General features: G+C 37.9%; 1 protein-coding gene across 1 annotated transcript in view; it reads left to right on the plus strand.

Annotated features, from left to right (window-relative positions):
* DPP10 (dipeptidyl peptidase like 10) overlaps positions 1–21,125 on the plus strand; it is a 1,288,081-nt gene that overhangs the window by 346,944 nt on the left and 920,012 nt on the right. The window lies entirely within an intron of this gene.

Below are 21,125 nucleotides of genomic sequence, written 5' to 3' on the forward strand. Positions count from 1 at the left end.
GATATCAGTATTTCCAACTCTTCTTTATCCAGCATTCCCTTGGTGTGTGCAAGTAGTTGTTAGTTTTATGTTGCTGCATTGGTGTTATTTTCTTTATTCCCTGCTGATACCCACTTTGGAACTCTGCATGCAAAAAAACATGGATAATGGTGTGACACAGAGAAGGGTCCTCACCTCGGGTTTCCTCCTGAGCCTCTCCTGCTAGCATTCTTCAAGTTTGCCACAGCAGTTTATTCAAATAATTGATCTTATCTTTATTGTCAATGAAACTAGCCCAGAGGTTTTCCCCAGAAGACTTTTCTGATAACACAGAAGCACAACAGAAAGGGCATCGTGTTAAAAATAGAATAAGTAATATTTTCCAGGCAAAATGATTGTCCCTGCTTGTTATGTCTTTCAAATCCCTGGGTTTCTCCTTTGGATGAGTTTTTTTCCAGAGATTTCTTCTAAGGCAGAACCAGCAAGGAGGAAAACAAGTCAATGCTCTGCATCCTATCATGGAGTTTTATGGCACAGAAGATGCTGAGGGGACATCTCTGCCTCTCCTCCTCAGTAACAACAACAGAACAACATCTTATATTCTGATTTCAACTGATCACAGTGGGGGAAACATAAATTCTACAAATGATGCAATTTAGTCAGTGAAGTAAAACATTTCCAATAGCCTAAATTAATGTGGCAAAGGAGGAGATATTTCAGGGGAAGAACGACTAGGGAACAATTGAATACTTTTTTAGAATCCTTATTGTCCCATCTTTGTGTACATTTTTCTTGCTTCATACCATCTTTCCACCAACACTACTGCCACCACCACCTCCATCATTACCACCCTCACCTCCACCACCCTCACCTCCACCATCATCACCTCCACCACCATCACCTCCATCACCTTCACCATCCCATCATCACCTCCACCACCATCACCTCCACCATCATCACCTCCACCATCCCATCATAACCTCCACCACTCATCATCACCTCCCCCACCATCACCTCCACCACCCTCATCTCTACCATCATCACCTCCACCATCATCACCTCCACCATCCTCATCTCTACCATCACCTCCACCACCTCCACCATCATCACCTCCATCATCCCATCATCACCTCCACCACCATCACCTCCACCACCATCACCTCCACCATCATCACCTCCACCATCGTCACCTCCACCACCATCACCATCATCACCTCCACCACCATCACCTCCACCATCATCACCTCCACCATCCCATCATAACCTCCAACACTCATCATCACCTCCACCACCCTCATCTCTACCATCATCACCTCCACCACCTCCACCATCATCACCTCCATCATCCCATCATCACCTCCACCACCATCACCTCCACCATCATCACCTTCACTATCCCATCATCACCTCCACCACCATCACCTCCACCACCATCACCTCCACCACCATCACCTCCACCATCATCACCTTCACCATCATCACCTCTGCCATGGCAATATCTTTCGATTCCTATTCTACCACCATCACCTCTCACCCCATCACCCTTATCCCACCAACCTTAGCTTTCTAGTTACCTCCTGCTCACTTCCCATTCTCCCTTCTGAGGAAAATATCTCATTAATACTATAGTTGTTATCTGGGCACAATATAAACTGTGAATATCACTAGTTTTCTCTCTGGCTATGAAATAAATGCATTGGACCTCACAGTCCAAATCAAAGACATGAGTCATTCTAGCTCATTAGCAGCCTGTGTGTGTTGAAATGGTTTTGATGACAGCTTTTGAAGGCAGCTTTTAATAAGACAAGACAGTGTACTATCTTGCCTGTGCTATCAGTCAGCTTTCTCAATCAAATACCAGTTGCATGGCTTTGCAGTGAATACTGAGGACACTAGCAAAAGTGAGGCAGCCTTTGCCTTCTTTGCCGTCAAGAGTAATTATAGTAAATGGGAGACAGAGAATAGATACATGGTGAGAACAGGGTATCAGTTAGTGCCCTGGCAAGAAACAAAGGGCTCAAACAAAAGGTTTAAGGAAAGAGAAGTTAAAGAAGCTATGACAGTATTCTATACAGAGATGAGGACAAAGGTGAGGAAACTATCTGGGAAATATGAGGCATTCGGGGGCTAGCAACAGTTGGAAGTCATTCCAACCCTTTGGCCAGAAGAAAGTACAGAAGAGAATTCTATTGCCAGAGTCCAGTAAGAGCTGGGCCCTGGGGGAGAGGCCAGTCAATGGGAGCTCTAGCCACAAAGAAACATGGCTCTTGCAAGAACATTAGCAAGGTTTCTCTCCTTCTATTCTGCCAAATCCAGCAGGAAGCCAGAGGGTAAGAGAGCTGATGGTATGTGCAGTCTAGGGAAGCCAGGTTTCCCAGACACCAAGGAGGACTGAAAATGGATCTTGCCTTGGGAGGCGAGGAAAACAAATGAAAAATAATCAGCATAGTAGGTAAGCCAGGTGACAAGAGGTTGCATCTTGGAAATCCACATTTACTCTCTGATTTTATTTACTCTACAGTATGTGAATGCAACAGAAAATAAGGATCAAAGATGCTTTTAGGGTATGCATTTTTAATACTTAAGGAAGTAGGTCAGAAGAGTTCCAGAATTACCAGCAGGGTTTATCCAACACAAGCCAATCCATATGAAGGCAACCAGAGTCTTGAGGGATTAGAAAATATCTTTTTACCCTGACGTTGGAGGAAAAAACATCCAGAGCTAAGTATAATCTTTTGCCTGGGAAGAAGAAACCAGAGAGTAAAATCCCCCATCACCAGGACAACAAATCCTCATTATGGCCAAGAACAGAAAAGAGAAGGATCTAACATATTCCTGTTCATGAAGGTTAATCACTTGTAAGCAATATTTCCCTTTTTTGTTGTTTGTATTTTTGGACTCTTGGCAAGCAAAATGAAATGTCTTTTTATTCTGCAAAAACAAAAATTGTAAAACCAGTTCCTACTATAGGTCATATTGCAGATCTTTGAAACCAGCCTCTTAGGACTGTGATCTCTAACACAAGGTCATTTTGCTTTCACATCTACTGGAATGCGTAGGGATTAGATGCCGATCCATCTCTTTTTACAGGTTATATGCTTGCCTAGAGGACAAACGCCATGTTATTCCTATGAGTCTTTTCTGCCATGTCTTGGCATCCATCTTTACCAACGACCATTATTTTGCCAGTGCTATTCCTTAATACATGGAAGTACAATGGTTTGCATGTTTTGCACCAAATTTCTTCAAGAAACTGTATTTTGAACTCCTGTCAAATTGTAAATTTGATTTCTCCAAATAACTAGATGCTTTTTGAATTGATTTGAGTGAAATGCTGCCTAAGCTTCTTGCAAAGTCTTGGTCCAAGTGGCTGCCGGAGGGAAGGAAGTGAAATGCTGGACTTTTCCTTGGGAGATTTTGGGAACACAGCTCTTGAATTACCAAAGTGTTTACCCATCCTGATTTTTATAGTTGTCTTCAGGTGATCCAAGCCTCTTGTTGTGTGATTCCCTCATCACCGATGCTTTAAGCATTTTCTTAAAGATAAATTTAGAAGAAAATGGAATCTGTATGAAATAATTTCAATAGCGGTCTATTTGTAATTCAAGTTGATTTCAGCATTATTCTGGCTTAGCCACTAACTCTGTGAACTTAGGCCACTTACCCTCTGTGGTCCTCAGTTTTCTCATCTATAAAACGAGAAGAATGGGCTAAGAGGTCCCTAAAGCCCTTTATAATTCTAACAGACTGTGATTATGAGTCTATGTTACCCCTGGAAATATCATGAAAAATAAAAATAAAACTGATCGAGTTGAAAATGGTCCAACAGTTACAAAGAAATATTTGACATTGTAATCATGGACTCACATCAGTTAGTCTTCTGACTCTTTAATTTGGGAAGCAGATGCTTGATTAAAGCCTGTGTAAAAAGCCCAGCCCAGCCTTGTGAAAACTCAAAAATATTCTTAAGTAGGGATGTCAGTTACATCATTTTCTAGACCTGGCAGTTTGGATGAAATTAACCCACAACATATTTGAAAGCCTTTTTCTTTTGTGAGCATCTAGCATGTTTCCTATTGCTCTCCTCCTGGGTATCCATTTGTTATCAAAACCAGTGTGGCATCCAAATTGAAGTTCAGTGCCAGCAGAGGTTACATTTATACATTTCCCAGAAAAGGAACAACAGTTGTCATGGGAGAAGATTAATGTGTGGCCATCTTGGGTCCTTATTAAAATCTTTTCTTTAAGAATGAGGGATTGGAATGTTAATGCATTCAATAATCTATGATTATAAAGGTATGCTATACCGTTTTGACCTTTTCAACATTTGGTAATTTTGACTGAGTGGCCATTTTGAGCCTGTTCTTTTTTTTTTTTTTTTTTTTTTTAATAGCTCTATTACTCTGTGGGAAAGAGGAAGGCTAGCCAGATTTTGAAAATACATTCGTCCTGAAGCAGGAGTAGTAGGATTTAGTTCAGTGTGCCAGAGACAGTGATGGATGTTTTATATAATTTTTCTCATTTTTGACTTTCTCAAAAGTCACTTATGAGATAGTACTATTATCAGATGAAACAAATTGAGCATCAGAGAATTGGCCATAATACCTCAAAGGTAGGTAAGAGGGAGAGGCAGCAATAATCCCAGGAACCTACGGTACCAATGTCTATGCACTTTCCACAGTATCACATCTTTAAGTTTTGAAAGCTGTAAATATACCTAGTGTGCTGTAAACACAAGTAAATATCCTAAAATATTTTCATATTCTAGACTGAACTTTCAGCATCAGTATCTTTTTGGTACCTATTAGGGTGTCAGGTATTCTGTGGCTGGTAGAGAAAGACGGCTAACAAGACCCAAATCCCTGCCCCCAAGGAGATTACGGCTGGAGAGTGTATCAACTCAGGGTTATGTGAACACACAGTGGATGATGAGACATCCAGAGATAAGCAATACGGGGGGGGGCGGGGAGAGGGCGCTAATACCTAACTAACCCCTCTGCCCAGATCTTAATGGATAAGAGAATAAAATAGTGTTACTGGAGCAATAAAAACTGGAATAGTAAATGAGGGGGTACCTAGTAAGAAGAAAAATTACGGAAGTCTCAACCACTTCCAAAAATGAGACGCTGTGACCCCAAGGGAGGAAGAAATACCCTATTCTCTCTCTTGCCCTCTGTTTTCCTGATAAGGCCTCCCCATTAGCTGAATCCAAGCAGATATCAGCCATCACAAAAACCTCGTTTGCAAAGGTCAGCCTCTGGTGACTCAGAGCATGGCAAGAAATGATGGAAAACGGTCTGGGGGCGGGGGGAGAGGCATGGACGGTTACAAGATGGCTTTTCAAAACAAAGGAATAATGTTTCTCAAAGATGAAGTCCTTTCTCCATTTCTTTCAAAACAGAGTAGCTGCCTGTTTTTAATTGATTTCTTTTCCTGACTTCCACACATCAAAACTCTCCGTGGAGTTTTAGCTAGGGCAGCCTCCACGTGGAAGGCTGAGGGGATGAAATGGTACTAGGGGTCATAGGATGAACTCAAATCAATCTGCATTTATGACCTAGGTGTCAAGAGCGAGAATGAAAGAAATACTGTCCTTCCTCATTTTGGTGCTGAGATTTTAATTCTCCACTCCTCTTCAGTTACTGAGATAATAGCATATTAACTGATGATGAATTCATAGATAGCATCAGGGGCTGTGTGCCTTTGAAAGATTGAGAGAAAGACTCATAATATTGATAGTCCATCAAACTGAAGATGAGATTTCAGAATGACAGTGGGAATGAGGGTTCTTTATTGGCTCCAGCCTAGATTCAGTTCTATGGAAGACAAAGAAATAAATACATGATTCCCCAGATTGAAGTTTAGGCAAAAGCTGCCTCTGTGACATTTTCAGATAGCTTTTAGAGTCGATGCATTCAGTAAGTTTTGGTCTTTTCAGACATTTGGTAGACTAGAGTTTTATGTTAGTTTTTTATTTTTTTAATTTTAAGAATTAATTACTGGAAAGAAGCTTACTTAGAATACTAGCCAAAGAAAAGAATATTAGGAAAGTATTCATTGCTGGGAAGATTCTGGAAATATATTAATAGGTTAAAAAGTGAATCACTGTGTAAGGAACCTTGACTTTTAGCATTCATAAATGCCAGAGAAATATGTAAAAAGGCTTTATTTAATAAAATTTCAGAAGACCAGGGGAAAATAGCCTTATAAGATAGCTCTATGTCTTCTCTAATAGAGATTCTGTCGTAGATAAAGAGAGACATGCTCCAATTATAAGCAAAAGAGAATCTTGGTAACCCTTTTGGAGTGGTATCCTCCAGTAAATAGGTCTGAGAGTAGGTTTTAGCTTGATTCACTCAGCAAGTGTACACTGAGAATCTTCTCTGTGTAGTTAACTCATGCAGTGGAAGGTATAAAAGTTATCATCAAATCAAGGGTAGACCGATGAAGAAGAATGCAGTTATCAGAAACTTCAGAGAAGCACACTTTCTGCTGAGAGCTTTGGTAACCTCATCCGTTGGCATAAAATCTATCAGGGGTCTTCCCAGCAGGCCCCCCGAGAGCGACTTTATGTCTCTCCCTCCAAAGTCTTTTATCTGGAAAAATAGTTAATTTAATATCTGGGACTTCCTCACAGGCAGAAAATGCTATGAAAGAGGAAGTACTGGGAGCCAGGAAGGGGAGGATATAAAAGTTGAGAGGGATCCATTTAGCCTGCTTTGCCTTTGATATGAATTGTATGCCTGCAAATTCTATTTCCTTTACTTTCATGTGCTGGCTGACTGAGTCATTGGCCAACTGGGACCCAGGGTGACCACACAACCAAGTATAATTATTTCAGTTATGTATATAGCTGTCCTAGGATTTTCTTGGGTTATGGGGTATTTCCTGAACACAGAGAAGATATCTCTCCTGTTTCTTCTCTAAAGCATTACTTTCCTGTCAGCTTAGGCATAAATGAAAGGGATGCCCAATCATTTGTTGCCTAAAATAAAGATTCATTGAAGCAGTCTGTGAATTTTATGTTCCCGCCAACCCAAACACACACTCGGATTTTGAGATGAATAGATGTATGCAGTTTAATATGATTTGCCTTTTTTTAAGTAGGTGGTGAGTCTGAAGAAGTACTCAGTTCAGTGACCTTGAACTATGTAGTGACAAGTACAAACAGTTTGCATGTGACTCTGCATAGCCTTAACCATGGAGACTATAAGAAGGTAAAAGTAGTAAAACTGCTGTCACTTCTACTGGTGAGAAAAGGAGATGACTTACAGTGTAGCAACGAAATGATCATGTGTTTCTTTTATCTTTAAAGCTGTTTTGGCTTCAAATTAAAAGTTACTCTTTCTTCTCAAAAAAACACTGGGGTATAAACACCTTCCAATTGCTGCAGTAATTCAAACAAACCCAGAGCTTTTGGAAATAAGCAGATCAAAACTTCTGCCTTGAAAAATAGAAAAACAACATTTTTAATGGACAAATATGTGCTGGCTAGCCTTACCGCAGCATATGTAAGGTATAGAGTGAAATTTATGCAGTAATTAAGAAGAGAGGTTGCAAAGGCCGTAGTAACTGCAACTGCAAGTTAGTGTTTAAAGTCCGAACTTCGGGAAGTTACAGCCAAGAGACTGAGTCCCTCCAAATGGCAACAGTGTGATCAAGTATGGATACAGTCATCCCAGAAAAATAAATTAGGTAAACCCAGATCATAAAAAAAAGTGAATTAGTCTCGGCTAATATGTAATAAAAACAATTTATTTAGTTAGATGTTTCAGAGTCTTCAACAGGCATGTGAAATGTTACAGTAGAAATAAATACATAGGCGTGCCCATACTTTTAATAGAGCAAGTATTTGTCCTGTAGGAATAAGGGCTTTTGCATATATAATTTGGTAAATGTTTTTATAGGATGCATATCTGACTCAAGTAAACTCTAACTGGTTAGCATTATGGTTCCTGGAAGGGACAGGCTAGGTAAATGGCATGCCTTCCAGAAATGTATTTTAACACATTTGATTCACATGATGAGCAAGTTTAATTGAATTGACTGGGATCTAAATGTAGAAACTTCATTGAACTGATTTAAACAAAAGCTTATAAGATAAATAAAAATAAGTGTTCAGTCATCAAAATTGGAACTGTGAAAAGATGGCAGAGAACAGAAAGATGACCAGGATGTGATAATCTGGAGAGGTGTGTATCCTAACTGTTGTGGAATTCAACCATCCTAACCATAATCAATGCCAATCAGGTGACAGGAGATGTTTTGTGCAACACGATTCAGTAATATTCCAATTATCAAAGCTCCATGTAAGAGAAAAGCAGTTGTAGATACTGATTGGTCTATGGATGTATTGAAGAAATCGGGGCACTAGCTTGGTCATCCTAGTCAGTGAGGACGAAGCTACAATTGCAGCTCCGTATCTAATTAAGGCTAAATAAAGGCCATCAGCTGGTTAATAATTGTCTACATCCAGTAAATATGCTTACTATACCTGGATTTTAGTCTCCTCAGATCACTTCTACTTTGTCTACTTAATTGTTGATTGTTAATTTAACGTGTATGAGTTAGTCCATTAAGCTCTTAGCATATCAAGGGTTTTGTAAAAAGATACATACCTACTTGGGGAGGGGGCAGGGTCCTAGAACAAGCACAGCTGATGATTCAAACACTCAACGTTTTGATTTCCTAGTGAACCTTTCTGCCTTTCAAAGGGCAACGTGCAAATTTACTTCCCTCCTCTGGCAATAGTGCTTTCAGTTATGAAAAGCGAATTTTACCTTGCATGTCACCATTTTCTTATTTTACAATAATAAAAAGCAGACTTTTACTCACACATACAGTGGCTTTGTTTTTCTCACTTTGTAGAAAAAAAGCTACCTTTATTTATTTATTTATAGGTTTTTCTTGTCACAGTCAAAATGAAATTTGCTTTTTCCATTTACTTTGACATTTCAATGCCTATTTCTGAAAAAATGTGGCATAACTCTATGTACAATTCTTTCAGAGACAAAGGAGAGAAAACACGAGCATAGGGCAAGTTTCAGTTTTTGAGAGCGTTCAGATATTCTCAAAAGGCTAGTTATATGGAAAAGTTTGATTTAAGAGAAACAGAACATAAATTTTATATACAATGGTATAATTCCACATAAGGTTAATCATAATTTATTTTTATTATTATTATTATTTTTAAATTATTTATTTATTTAATTTTGGCTGCATTAGGACTTTGTTGCTGCACACGGGCTTTCGCTAGTTGTGGTGAGCGGGGGCTATTCTCTTTGTTGCGGAGCACGGGCTCTAGGTGTGCGGGCTTCAGTAGTTGTGGCACACGGGGGCTCAGTAGTTGTGGCGCATGGGCTTAGTTGCTCTGCGGCATGTGGGATCTTCCTGGACCAGAGATTGAACCCGTGTCCCCTGCATTGGCAGGCGGATTCTTAACCACTGCGCCACCAGGGAAGCCAATGATAATTAATTAATTAATTTATTTATTTATTTTTGCGGTACGCGGGCCTCTCACTGTTGTGGCCTCTTTCGTTGTGGAGCACAGGCTCCAGACGTGCAGGCTCGGTGGCCATGGCTCACGGGCCCAGCCGCTCTGCGGCATGTGGGATCTTCCCGGACCGGGGCACGAACCCGTGTCCCCTGCATCGGCAGGCGGACTCTCAACCACTGCGCCACCAGGGAAAGCCTGATAATTTATTTTTAATAGCACTTCTTTCTGTCCTTATTACTTATAGAAACTTATAGTGATATAATTATGTACATAGTGATACAATATAGATAAATGATAGATAGAGAAAAGATAAAGTGAGACATATTAAAAATTTTAAGAGTGTATTTGAGCAAAAGGGATTTAATCAGGTAACATCAAATCTAGCAGATGGAAAGGAACTGCAAGAAGCTGTACAAAATGAAAGACTTTTGTAGGCCGAAGGGAACAGAAATAAAGAAATTATACTAAGCAAAAAAGTGGGTTGGTTATTGCAAAGTTACTTTACTTTAGGGGATCGCAGATTACCTAACTAGTGCTGATCAGGAGATTCCTGATTGACTGGTTTAAGATTCCATTTCCGAGAGAGCCAAGATTATAATCAGGTTAAGTCTCTATTTGGTGGCATGGAGCTTAGCATGAGCAACTTTACTTTGGGCCTACCGTCTTATTTTTAACAATCTATATATTCTTATATGCCTACACACAGCACATACATGCACACAACTAGGGAGTCAATATTTACTGAGTCTACTAACTTGTTTGTGGTGGGACTACAAAGATATATTCATTTTTTTCTCTCGAAGATCTTGTAGTTTAGATGGAGGTACTTAAAATATACATAAAATCGCCTTCCATGAGCAAGGCACTCAATGAATATTTGTGGAATAAATAAATGCACAAAACAGCACGAGTACAAAGCAGTATGTGCTGACTGGTGAGCTAAAAACACACTAGAAACTTCGAGAGTTTCAAAAAACAAAACAAAACATGAAAGAAGCCTTAAGACCAACACAACTATTGATGTCTTCATGGGGAAGTTAGCCGTTGAAATGTCTAAGGTCAAGCAGGATAGGATCACATGGGGTGGAATGCACTTGTGTAGGTTGGGGCAGGGAGGATGGGCAGAAAGGGAGAAAGAAGAGGGGTTTTTTGTTGTTGCTTTGTTGTGTGTGTGTGTGTGTGTTTTTTAAGAGAGAGAGAAAATGAACAGATAATCCAGGGCATGGGAACTTTTGTGTGATAGAGTGAAAAAAGCACATTTAAGGGAAAACAAAAAACAGACTTAAAAAAGACAGGAGTCTTGTAAATGGGGGAAATCAGAATCTAAAAATGCATATATCTAAGGTCTCCTGTAGAGATAGACTAATTACTAATGAATACAGCTATTTACACATTGACACATAGGACATAAAAAATGACCTAAGTCAAGATATATGTCTTCTTAAATAGAGAAACATATTTTATTTGCTTCACAGTTTTCAATATTAAAAAAAAATCTCTAAAGTAACTGAGTTTTTGCATCACATTTTCTAAAACTTATTAAAAATATTGAAATAGCTACTATGTCTTTCCTCAATAAAAACATCCATTTCAGAATCCACAGAATCCCTTCTTGTTCCTTTCCACACTCCTGTTTCTAAGCCATCAAGGGGAGTTCAAGCTACTACTGCAGTCTGTCTTGAATCTACCCATTTTCTTCTTCTCCTTTTTTTAATTGAAGTGTAGTTGATTTGCAATGTTGTGTTAGTTTCAGGTGTACAGCACAGTGACTCAGTTAAATATATATATATATATATATATATATATATATATTCTTTTTCAGGTTATTTTCCCTTATAGTTTATTACAAAATATTGAATATAGTTCCCTGTACTATACAGTAGGTCCTTGTTGCTTATCCGTTTTATATAGAGTAGTATGTGTATATTAATCCCAAACTCCTAATTTATCCAGCCCCTGCCCCCCACTTTCCCTTTTGGTAACCATAAATTCGTTTTCTATGTCTGCTGGACCTAGAGATTATCATATTAAGGGAAGTAAGCCACACAGAGAAAGACAAATATCATATGATACGGAATCTTATACATGGAATCTAAAAAAAAAAGAAAAAAGATACAAATGAACTTACTTACCAAACAGAAATAAACCCATTATCTTCTTATTCCTGCTGCTTTGGGCCTATTAATTGCCACTTTCACTGCCTTTCACTGCCATCCTCTCCTGGGATGTCTCCTGAAAGGGCCTCCTTTGTGATCTCTTGTCCCAGCCAGGTCTCTCCCACCTCCAGTTTAATTCTCACAACCCTATCAGAATTTTCTTTATAAATGCTGATATGACTACATAATGTCCCATGCTCTAAGCCGTTAGTCATCCTTTATTGCCCAGAAGATAATGCCAGACTCTCTAATATGGTATTTATAACCCTCATAATGTGGCTATCCATCACCTAGCTTACACTCTTTCCCATTCATTTATCCCATTTATGCTGAGATTCAGTCAACCTGCTTTGCTTTTCCCAAATATTCCATGTGATTTCTAACCTCTGTGCCATTTAGTCATGCTTTCTCCCTAGAATATTCATCCTTGTTTCCTTCTTTCATCTGGAAAATTCCTATTCACCTCTCAGGACTCAGGTAGAATGTCACATTCTATTTCGTCACTCATTGGAAAATATCGTAGCCTCTTAGCTTTCCTTTTTCTATTTATATATCACTTCTGCACTGAATTATTTAAATTAATGTGCCTTCCCCGCTCTCCTTACAGCCAGTACACATAATGTCGGGCACGTAGTATATTCTTGTCAACTGCTGAATAAGATTGTTTTAAAATTGAGGCAGATATAACCACCTCTTATTTTTTAAAACCACTTTCATCCTTTGTCAGTTTCTTCATCCTAATGGATATTTTCCTATATCTCTGCCACATATAGAGAAAAGTTTATACATGACTTCTTTATTGGGTCTAAAAGAGAATTGTTAACTGTATTAACATAGAAACAAACACAGACAACTTGTTAAATAGACAACTGATCGTTAACTCTTTAGATTGCACTAACCAAATGGGTTAATAACTTTTAAATTTATAGTCAGTTTATCATTAAAAAAAATCAGTAACAAACATTGCTCAAGCCATTTGTTTTGGGTTAAGAGATGTGCAGAGCTTTTAATGAAATGTTTAATTTCTCAACTTGCAGTGGAAAATTTAGACATCCGTGCAAAGACATTTTTTGCCATATTTTACCAGAACTTCAGAAACGTTTTATTAAAAAATAGACAATATGACAATGAAACCATATTTCATGTGGTAGTAGAAGAAATGGAGAAAATTAAAAGTATGAATGTTATAATTATAGCACTCCATTGTTTCTGCTTTCTCAAATTGTTATACTAAAAGTTCTTCAATAGAATGTACATTTAAAAGTAGTTCTCTTTATACCAGGTTCATATATTTGTACTCCATACTTCGCCATAGGGGATGTTTGTAATATATTTTTGGAATGAGAAACTGGTCAAATACCCAGCAGTTCAGTATTTCACATTTATAAACCAAATTGAAAATTAGCTTTGAGTGTTTCATAACCTAGGACCAACTTGGACATATAGGCCTTTGGAAAGCAAATAATTATGACCCCATTTACAGAAACATGTTTATTTTTTGTGACAGAGAAGAGTTACCTAACTTTTAATTACAGGTATTGAGTGTCTCTAGCCAAAACTGTTAGTCTGAGGTGTTTTAGCAATGAAAGATCATTTGGAAAAGCTGGTTTTGCAGAAAAAGCATGAGGAAAAAAAAAAGACATAAGATGTAAAGAGTTAGATAGTCTTCACATAATTTGCAAAACCTTAAGCTCATCAAAGGAAGAGATCAAAATTCTACCTAATGGAATTGGAAATTAAGTTGCAGAGGAGTACAATTTCTCTAAAATATCACATTGATACTTCAAATAGTTTGTCAGCATGAAGACTCTTGAAAAGACTAGTTATGTGTCCAGATAAGGTTTGCTTTTCCCTTTCTCTTTCTTTAAAAAAAAAATTCCTAAATATACATGTGACTTTCACCAAGGTAAAAAATGAGACTGTCTTGTGGATGCTTTCTGACCTAGTCCCCCTTCCCTCTCCTTTCCTAAACATATATTATACTTAAAAAATTCTTATCACTTCAAGATTTAAATTATTTCAGGACCTCATTTGGATCCATTTAAATGAGTGGCATCTTTTGCTTAAATTTGTTTTCGATGATTTTTTCCCCATTTTTTCTCATTTTTCAGAGCTGAGTTGGTCTTAGGTTATAAAACACTCAAAACAGATCATGGGAGAACACTCTGAAAGCTTTTTATTTCACAATTAAAATTAAGTCACATAAAGGCATGTTCTTAAACAGAATAGATCTTTCTCAGAGTGAAACTTTAAGAATGTACTGCATCACCGACGTATCTGGAGGAAGAGGCTAGAAAAGATATTCCCAGATGCTTTCCCACTTATTGCTTAGAGTTAAAGCTAATCATTTATAGTAGGAACTTCATCCAACAATAGCTAACATTATTTTTTTTTTCCTTTGTTTTGTGAGTCTGCCCAAGAGAGACTTGGTTTTAGATAGACAATCCTAAATATACATTTACCCTTAACTTAGTGATACCATTTTAGACTGATATAAAATCTTTTGTCAGAATTGCAAAGTACCCTCGTATATAACTTAAGATGAATGAGGAAATCTTATTTTTCTTAAGACAGAGATATCTAGGAACTCAAGCAAATATTTGAAATTAATGTTTTAATCCAATGTATGTATGGAGAGATAAATGGATAAAGAGAGAGTACTCTGGAAGAGTTCTGAGGTGCTATGTCTATACATCTCTGGCCAAAAAAAAAAAAAAAAAATGTGACATGAATTAAGACTACCTAAGCATATTTCTATTTTCTAAGAAATTTCAAATGATCTAAATCTTTATACTTTGGATAACTGTGATTGCCATTTGAAAACAAAAGGTAGCCTTAAAAACATTCAATATGTACTGTGTGTGTGTATACATACATATGCGTGTATACGCAGTCATACACACAGTGATTTATAATCTTGGGAAATATGATATTTTCATTTTCACTTTGGGTAAAATATCTAAATTTCACATATTCAAAGTTATAGAAACAGGAAGACCGTTTCTTAGACTTATTGATGAAAATCTTGGCATTCTATTCCTCTAGGTGGATTTTTCTATGGCATATTCATGTCACATAATTTTATTCTATAAATCTTGTAATATTAGGTTAGATACATGATTTACTAAGTCCATTGAAAGAAACGTTAGACACCCTTTGTAGAAGAGATAATCTGTTATACAACTGTTGTGTTTATACACTCCAACTAAGTTTTCTTTTTTAACTATTTAAATGAATCAAGCGAAGAAAACAGTACCCCCTGGCCTGAAAATTTTGACTTTTTTCAATTAAATTATCTAGCTGTTTTCCAGGTTTTACCTTATATCTTTTATCTCATTACATTCTTTCTCTTGAATATCAACGTATTTTTTACTTAGCAATGAGACCCTCCCCCACAAAGAAAATAAGGGCAGCTTGAAAACCATGAGCGTATTTCTCTTTCTTCCATACATAATAGCTCAAAAAATAATGTTAGCTATTGTTGGATGAGGTTCCTATTAGAAATGATTAGCTTTAACTCTAAGCAATAAGTGGGAAAGCATCTGGAAATATCTTTTCTTGCCTCTTTTACATACAGGAGAGTGTGTAATAACAAGGAACATTCTGTGACATGATAATTTGGGGTATTGAACTTAGGTTGCTTTTATTGTGCTCTTCAGAGTCAGGCAGCTCTAGGTTTGCACCCCGATGCTCTCTAAACCTCAGCTGACATTTTGACATCAGCAAATGTCTCCACTGTTCCTTATCTCATTATGCTGCTGTGAGGATTACATGAAATGAGCTTCTGCATGTAACACATTTAGCTCAAAGCCTGACACATAATAAATATCCAATAAATGGCATCTATAGACAGAGCAACAGAAGGACAAGAATTGATATACTCCGAATCACAAATCCACTTTTGTCCTATGGAAGCCCACAGGCAAGAAGTTTGTGTGTCATGTGGTACTGATTTTTCCCTTATTATAAGTGACCTCAAACCAATCCGTCAAAGCACAATGATTGAGTTTGCAGAACTGTTGCTGGGAGATATATACGTATACATATAAAAACATAGGGGGCTTCCCGGGTGGCGTAGTGGTTGAGAGTCCGCCTGCCGATGCAGGGGACACGGGTTCGTGCCCCGGTCCGGGAGGATCCCACATGCCGCGGAGCGGCTGGGCCCGTGAGCCATGGCCGCTGAACCTGCGCGTCCGGAGCCTGTGCTCCGCAACGGGAGAGGCTACAACAGTGAGAGGCCCGTGTACCGCAAAAACAAACAAACAAAAATATATATACATACACATGTACATGTATTGATAGATTATAGATGTGTATATATACAAATATATATGTATACATATGTTTACTGATTTTTTCACATTTGTTTTTAACTGAATCATATTAATGATAAAATAAATATGTATTTGTTTTATTACTTACTTGCTTAGTTCTTGCCAGAACATTCTGGCTTTTCTAGTGGCAGGCTGATCACTTTCTCCGTAAATCCATCTAATCCAGTCAGTGTTGAATGATTCAAGCATGTTCTCAGTTGAGGTCAAGATCTTGTTTCCTAGTCAGTAGTATTTAGCAAAGAGAGAATAAGAACAGATTTACTTACCGAGAGTAAAAGTAAACTCCAGAACTACTTGTGAAAATCCTTGTGAATCTGACTAATACAAATACCTGTCAAGTCCCCAGTAGGCTAGTAAACTCTAGGAGAACAACAAGGTCCTACTGTAGAGCACAGGGAACTATATTCAATATCCTGTGATAAATCATAATAGAAAAGAATATGAAAAAGAATATATATATGTATAACTGAGTCACTTTGCTGTACAGCAGAAATTAACACATCTAAATCAACTATACTTCAATAAAAAAAAAAAAACTCTAGGAGAAAAAACGTGGTCCTGTTCCATCAGAGGTTGCAATCCCATCAGAGGGAGAGAAGAAAAAAATAGAGAATCCATTCTTCATATATATATACACACACACACACACACACACACACACACACACACACACACACGTGTGTGTGTATATATATATTCTTTTCTATTATGTTTTATCACAGGATATTGAATATAGTTCCCTGTGCTATACGTATAACTGAATCACTTTGCTGTACATCAGTAATTAACACAACATTGTAAATCAACTATACTTCAATTTATAAATGTAAAAAATTAAAAATAGAGAATGCACATAATTAGTACACAATTGTCTGATGAAGCATATAACCAGAAATCCTTTTACTTCAAATCCAGATAACTGAGAAGATCCTATTGGTTGAGTGACTAGTAGTTTTATCCCCTTTTGTCCTTTATCCTTTTTGCATGATTAAAATGAAACAGATCTGTTACCAGTCACTAGTGGGTTTCGATACTTGTGGGGTGATATCTTGGCTCTTACCTGGAACGCTCTCCTTCCAGCCCACCCCTAACGATCCTTCAACCCTCTGCAATTCCATGGAAGCACACCCGAAATACTCCGTCCCCAATAAAGAATTTCCTGAATTCCCACCTAGAAATGAGCCGTTTCTCCTCTGTCTTCCATAGCACATCAGGGTCTATTTGTGACACATGGTACATTCTGTTATAGTTAATTCATAATTATAGTTACATTGTAGTTCTCCAGTTGTCTTTCTTGAGGGCAAGGTTCTTATCTTATCTCCCACAACAGTTAGCAGAGACCTGGAGACAACAAGTAGCTAAAAAATATCGGTAAACCCATCAGTGCATTTCAGTAATTTGAGTACTTCAACCTGGAATGTTAAATAGTTTAACTCTACCTGTGTCATGAAAGTCTCTACTTGCATCAAAAGAAGTGCAGATCTCGAAAAACAAGTGGGGAAAACAGAAGAGCAGGTAAGTAGCTATGTGTTACTCAAATGAGGCTAATCTATGCTGTGGCAAAATAAACCAGTAAACCTCAATGGCAATTAATATTTATTTCTCACATGATCCACCGCACATGTTATGGCAGGAGACAATTTCTTTTTAATGATCTCAATAAATTTTATTGATTACTTTTTTTTTTTTTTGCGGTATGCGGGCCTCTCACTGCTGTGGCCTCTCCCGTTGCAGAGCACAGTCTCCGGATGCACAGGCTCAGCGGCCATGGCTCACGGGCCCAGCCGCTCCGCGGTATGTGGGATCCTCCCGGACCAGGGCACGAACCCGTGTCCTCTGCATCGGCAGGCAGACTCCCAACCACTGCGCCACCAGGGAAGCCCTTATTGATTACTTTTACCTGAGAGATTTGATGAAGTTGTGAATTCAGCCTACATTGTAGGGCTTCCCTGGTGGCGCAGTGGTTAAGAATCTGCCTGCCAACGCAGGAGACACCGGTTTGAGTCCTGGTCCGGGAAGATCTCACATACCACAGAGCAACTAAGCCCGTGTGCCACAATTACAGAGCCTGTGCTCTAGAGAGCTGCAAGCCACAACTACTGAGCCCGCGTGCCTAGAGCCCGTGCTCCACAATAACAGAAGCCATCGCAATGAGAAGCCTGTGCACTCGCTACAACTACAGAAAGCCTACATGAAGCAACGAAGACCCAATGCAGCCAAAAATAAAACATAAATAAAATAACTTATTAAAATCTATTTAAAAAAAACCTACATTGTAATTCAGCAACCCACTGGATCAATTTCACCAATAATATTTGTTTTTTTTGTTTCTTGTTTTTTAAATTTTTAATTTATTTCTATTTATTTTTACAGTAGGTCCTTGTTGGTTATTTATTTTAAATATAGCAGTGTGTTCATGTCAATCCCAAATTCCCAATCTATCCCTTCTCCTCACCTTTCCTTCCTGGTAACCATAAGTTGCAGGACACCATTTTACCCTACAGTAGTCCTTATTTTCCTAGTCTCTGATATGTTTTCTCATCCCCCCACTGCTCAAACCCTAAAACAGCGCCACCTATTGTCGGTTTTGGATACAATAGCAGCCCACTTAGGGTCAGTTTATGGTTTAGCCTGAATAGAAGCCCAGATAGAATAAGCCGTGCCGTGGTAACTAATAAATGCTAAAATCTCACTGGCATAACAAATTAAAGGTTATTTTTGTACTCAGGTAGGTCCAATGTGAGTGAGCCAGTGGCTCTTCTCTACCTTGTGGCTGTGCCATCTGAAGTGGGTGCCCTTAAGCTCACCACCCTTGGAATGAGAGAGCTGAAGACCACATGGGTACTTTTAAGGGTCAGACATCTAGGTGGCCATAGCACTTCCACCAATCCATTGGCATGCACCCAGTCCCATGCATCGTAACTTCAGTGGAAGCAAGAGGAGATACAGATAGTTGGTGATCAACAATAGCATTTGCAAGAAGATTCTACAGTGACATTGGAACTTCACCTAATTCCTAAGACAAGACTGATTTTTTAACTTGCTGAAAGGTACTTGCAATTGCTCCCCAAGACCGTGCCTTTTGTCAGTCCAGCAGATCCTAAGGGCATATTTCAGGGGTGACCATGGGGCATCCTAGCATCTGATCAGCAGATTTCTTCTGCTTCCTGGAACCTGTTATACCACATCCATGCAGATTGCTCCGCCCCTCTCCATACCATTGATCTCTCTGGGCTTGAGTTTACTGTTCCCTATCGGGTACATTCTTAGCCTTTCCTTAAGTCTCTTTATTTAGATATAGTTTTATGTTTTAACAAATACTTTGAGAATATATTTGTTAATTTTAACTATATTTTATACAATTAACCAAGTGGTTTTATATATAAAACCACACTCTGTATTTTCTAATATTATGATATATATTTTAATGATTCAACATGATCTCAACTCTAGTAAAAGATTTTTGACAAGTATACTATTAATATCATCCTTATTAACAGAGATACTACTTCATTTCACTGCAATTTAATCATTGCTTACCTTATCTTAGCACTTATATCTGGTATGGCAAAATTGTATAGTTTGTGTTGCCATATGGGGGATATCTTGATAAAAGGCAATTAAGTACATCCTATTAAAATATGGTGTGAGAGAGATGGATTTAAGTTGGAAAATAGCTTCCTTGTGACCTTAGAGAGTTTTAAGATTGATAATCACATAAGTCTACAATAGAAACCACAGAAAGTGATATCAACTAAGTGACTTCAGCTAAACTCATGTACGGTATATTCCATTTTATTAGCAATCTTCAACAAAACTTATTAGGACAAAATTATTATAGTCATTTGAAAAATAATTATTGTCCTTTCAGAGTGAGAATAGCACTGTGAAGAATGTGAACTCTGCTAACTTAGTGATTTATGTTAATTAACCAAAGATTTTCCCTTTATGTTTTCCAGGGAAATTCTGATGCTTATCAACTGTCATACATATTAACTTTCTTTTCAAGCTGCTTTATTCTGCTTTCATTCTGCAATTTTGTTTCCAAAGTTGCCCCTTCTCTTCTCACTCCTTTTTGGTCTCTGCTCTTTATAAGTACCTAGACTGAGAGAAAATCAGTTTCAGAATAGTGACAAAAGGGAGAAATTTAAAAGGTTCAAAGTCCTTATTTATGGTAAATATTTCAGAAACCTGAAAAGATGTAAAATTCTAATCAAGCTAAGAAGGCTCAGAGAAGATATAGGATTTTAAGAATTACCTTTAATAAACTATTGGATAGTATTGCATACTCAGGATCCACAATCAAAACAAGAATAGGGGCAATTTTATGCATGAAAATTGCAACAGAGATCTGCTGGTCTACACGGCATTTCTGGAGGTGTGGTAGTTCTCTCCAAGTTTATGTAAAGCTGAATTAAAAGTAATATCTCTCCTCTCTATGAAAATCCCTTTTAAGAATTCACAAAGTCTGTTAATCAGCAAAGCAATGTAAGTAAGTCAGTACCTAGTACCAGTTTTAATGAAATCTTTTGAAAATGTTCATAAGGTATACCTACCCTGTGAGCTGGCCCTTGAAGAGTGATTAGGGATTGACAGGATGGAGGGAAGTTGTTTTGCTTGGTTTGCTTTGGTTTGGTTTTCCACAACAGAAAATATTAGTAAGAACAATTTTTGAAAGGGAGGAGTACAATCAATTAAAAGGGGAAAGTAAAGAAACCTATTGCTCAAAGGAGAGGTATGCATACAGAGGGCAAGAGAAATTATGTTCAGCCAGTTATCTTGAACAGGTTGTAGAAATTGAATCACAGTACTGGGAGTTAAATCCAGGATTTTCTGGTTCTGACCCATGCTTTTTTCACTATGCTCCTCTGCAGCTAACTAAATAGATCTCAAATTTTAAAATAAACTCAAATCCTCCAAAAATTTAAAAAAAAAATCGCTTTTCATCTTATTTAAAATAAGGAAACATGTGAAAGAAAACCTCCTTGAAAATTCCAACATTCATAGCCTTCCATTTAATTTAATAGATTTATTCAAAAACAGTTGTCACTTTGTTTAGCTGGAGGTTGACTGTTGTTTTGCATCCTCTATGTTTGATGCCAGAAGTCACAGAGTATTTATGCTCTATGGTTGTTTTTCCCCCACTAATCAACATAAGGG

The sequence above is a fragment of the Pseudorca crassidens genome, chromosome 6, assembly GCF_039906515.1.
Source record: "Pseudorca crassidens isolate mPseCra1 chromosome 6, mPseCra1.hap1, whole genome shotgun sequence".
Lineage (NCBI taxonomy): Eukaryota > Metazoa > Chordata > Mammalia > Artiodactyla > Delphinidae > Pseudorca > Pseudorca crassidens.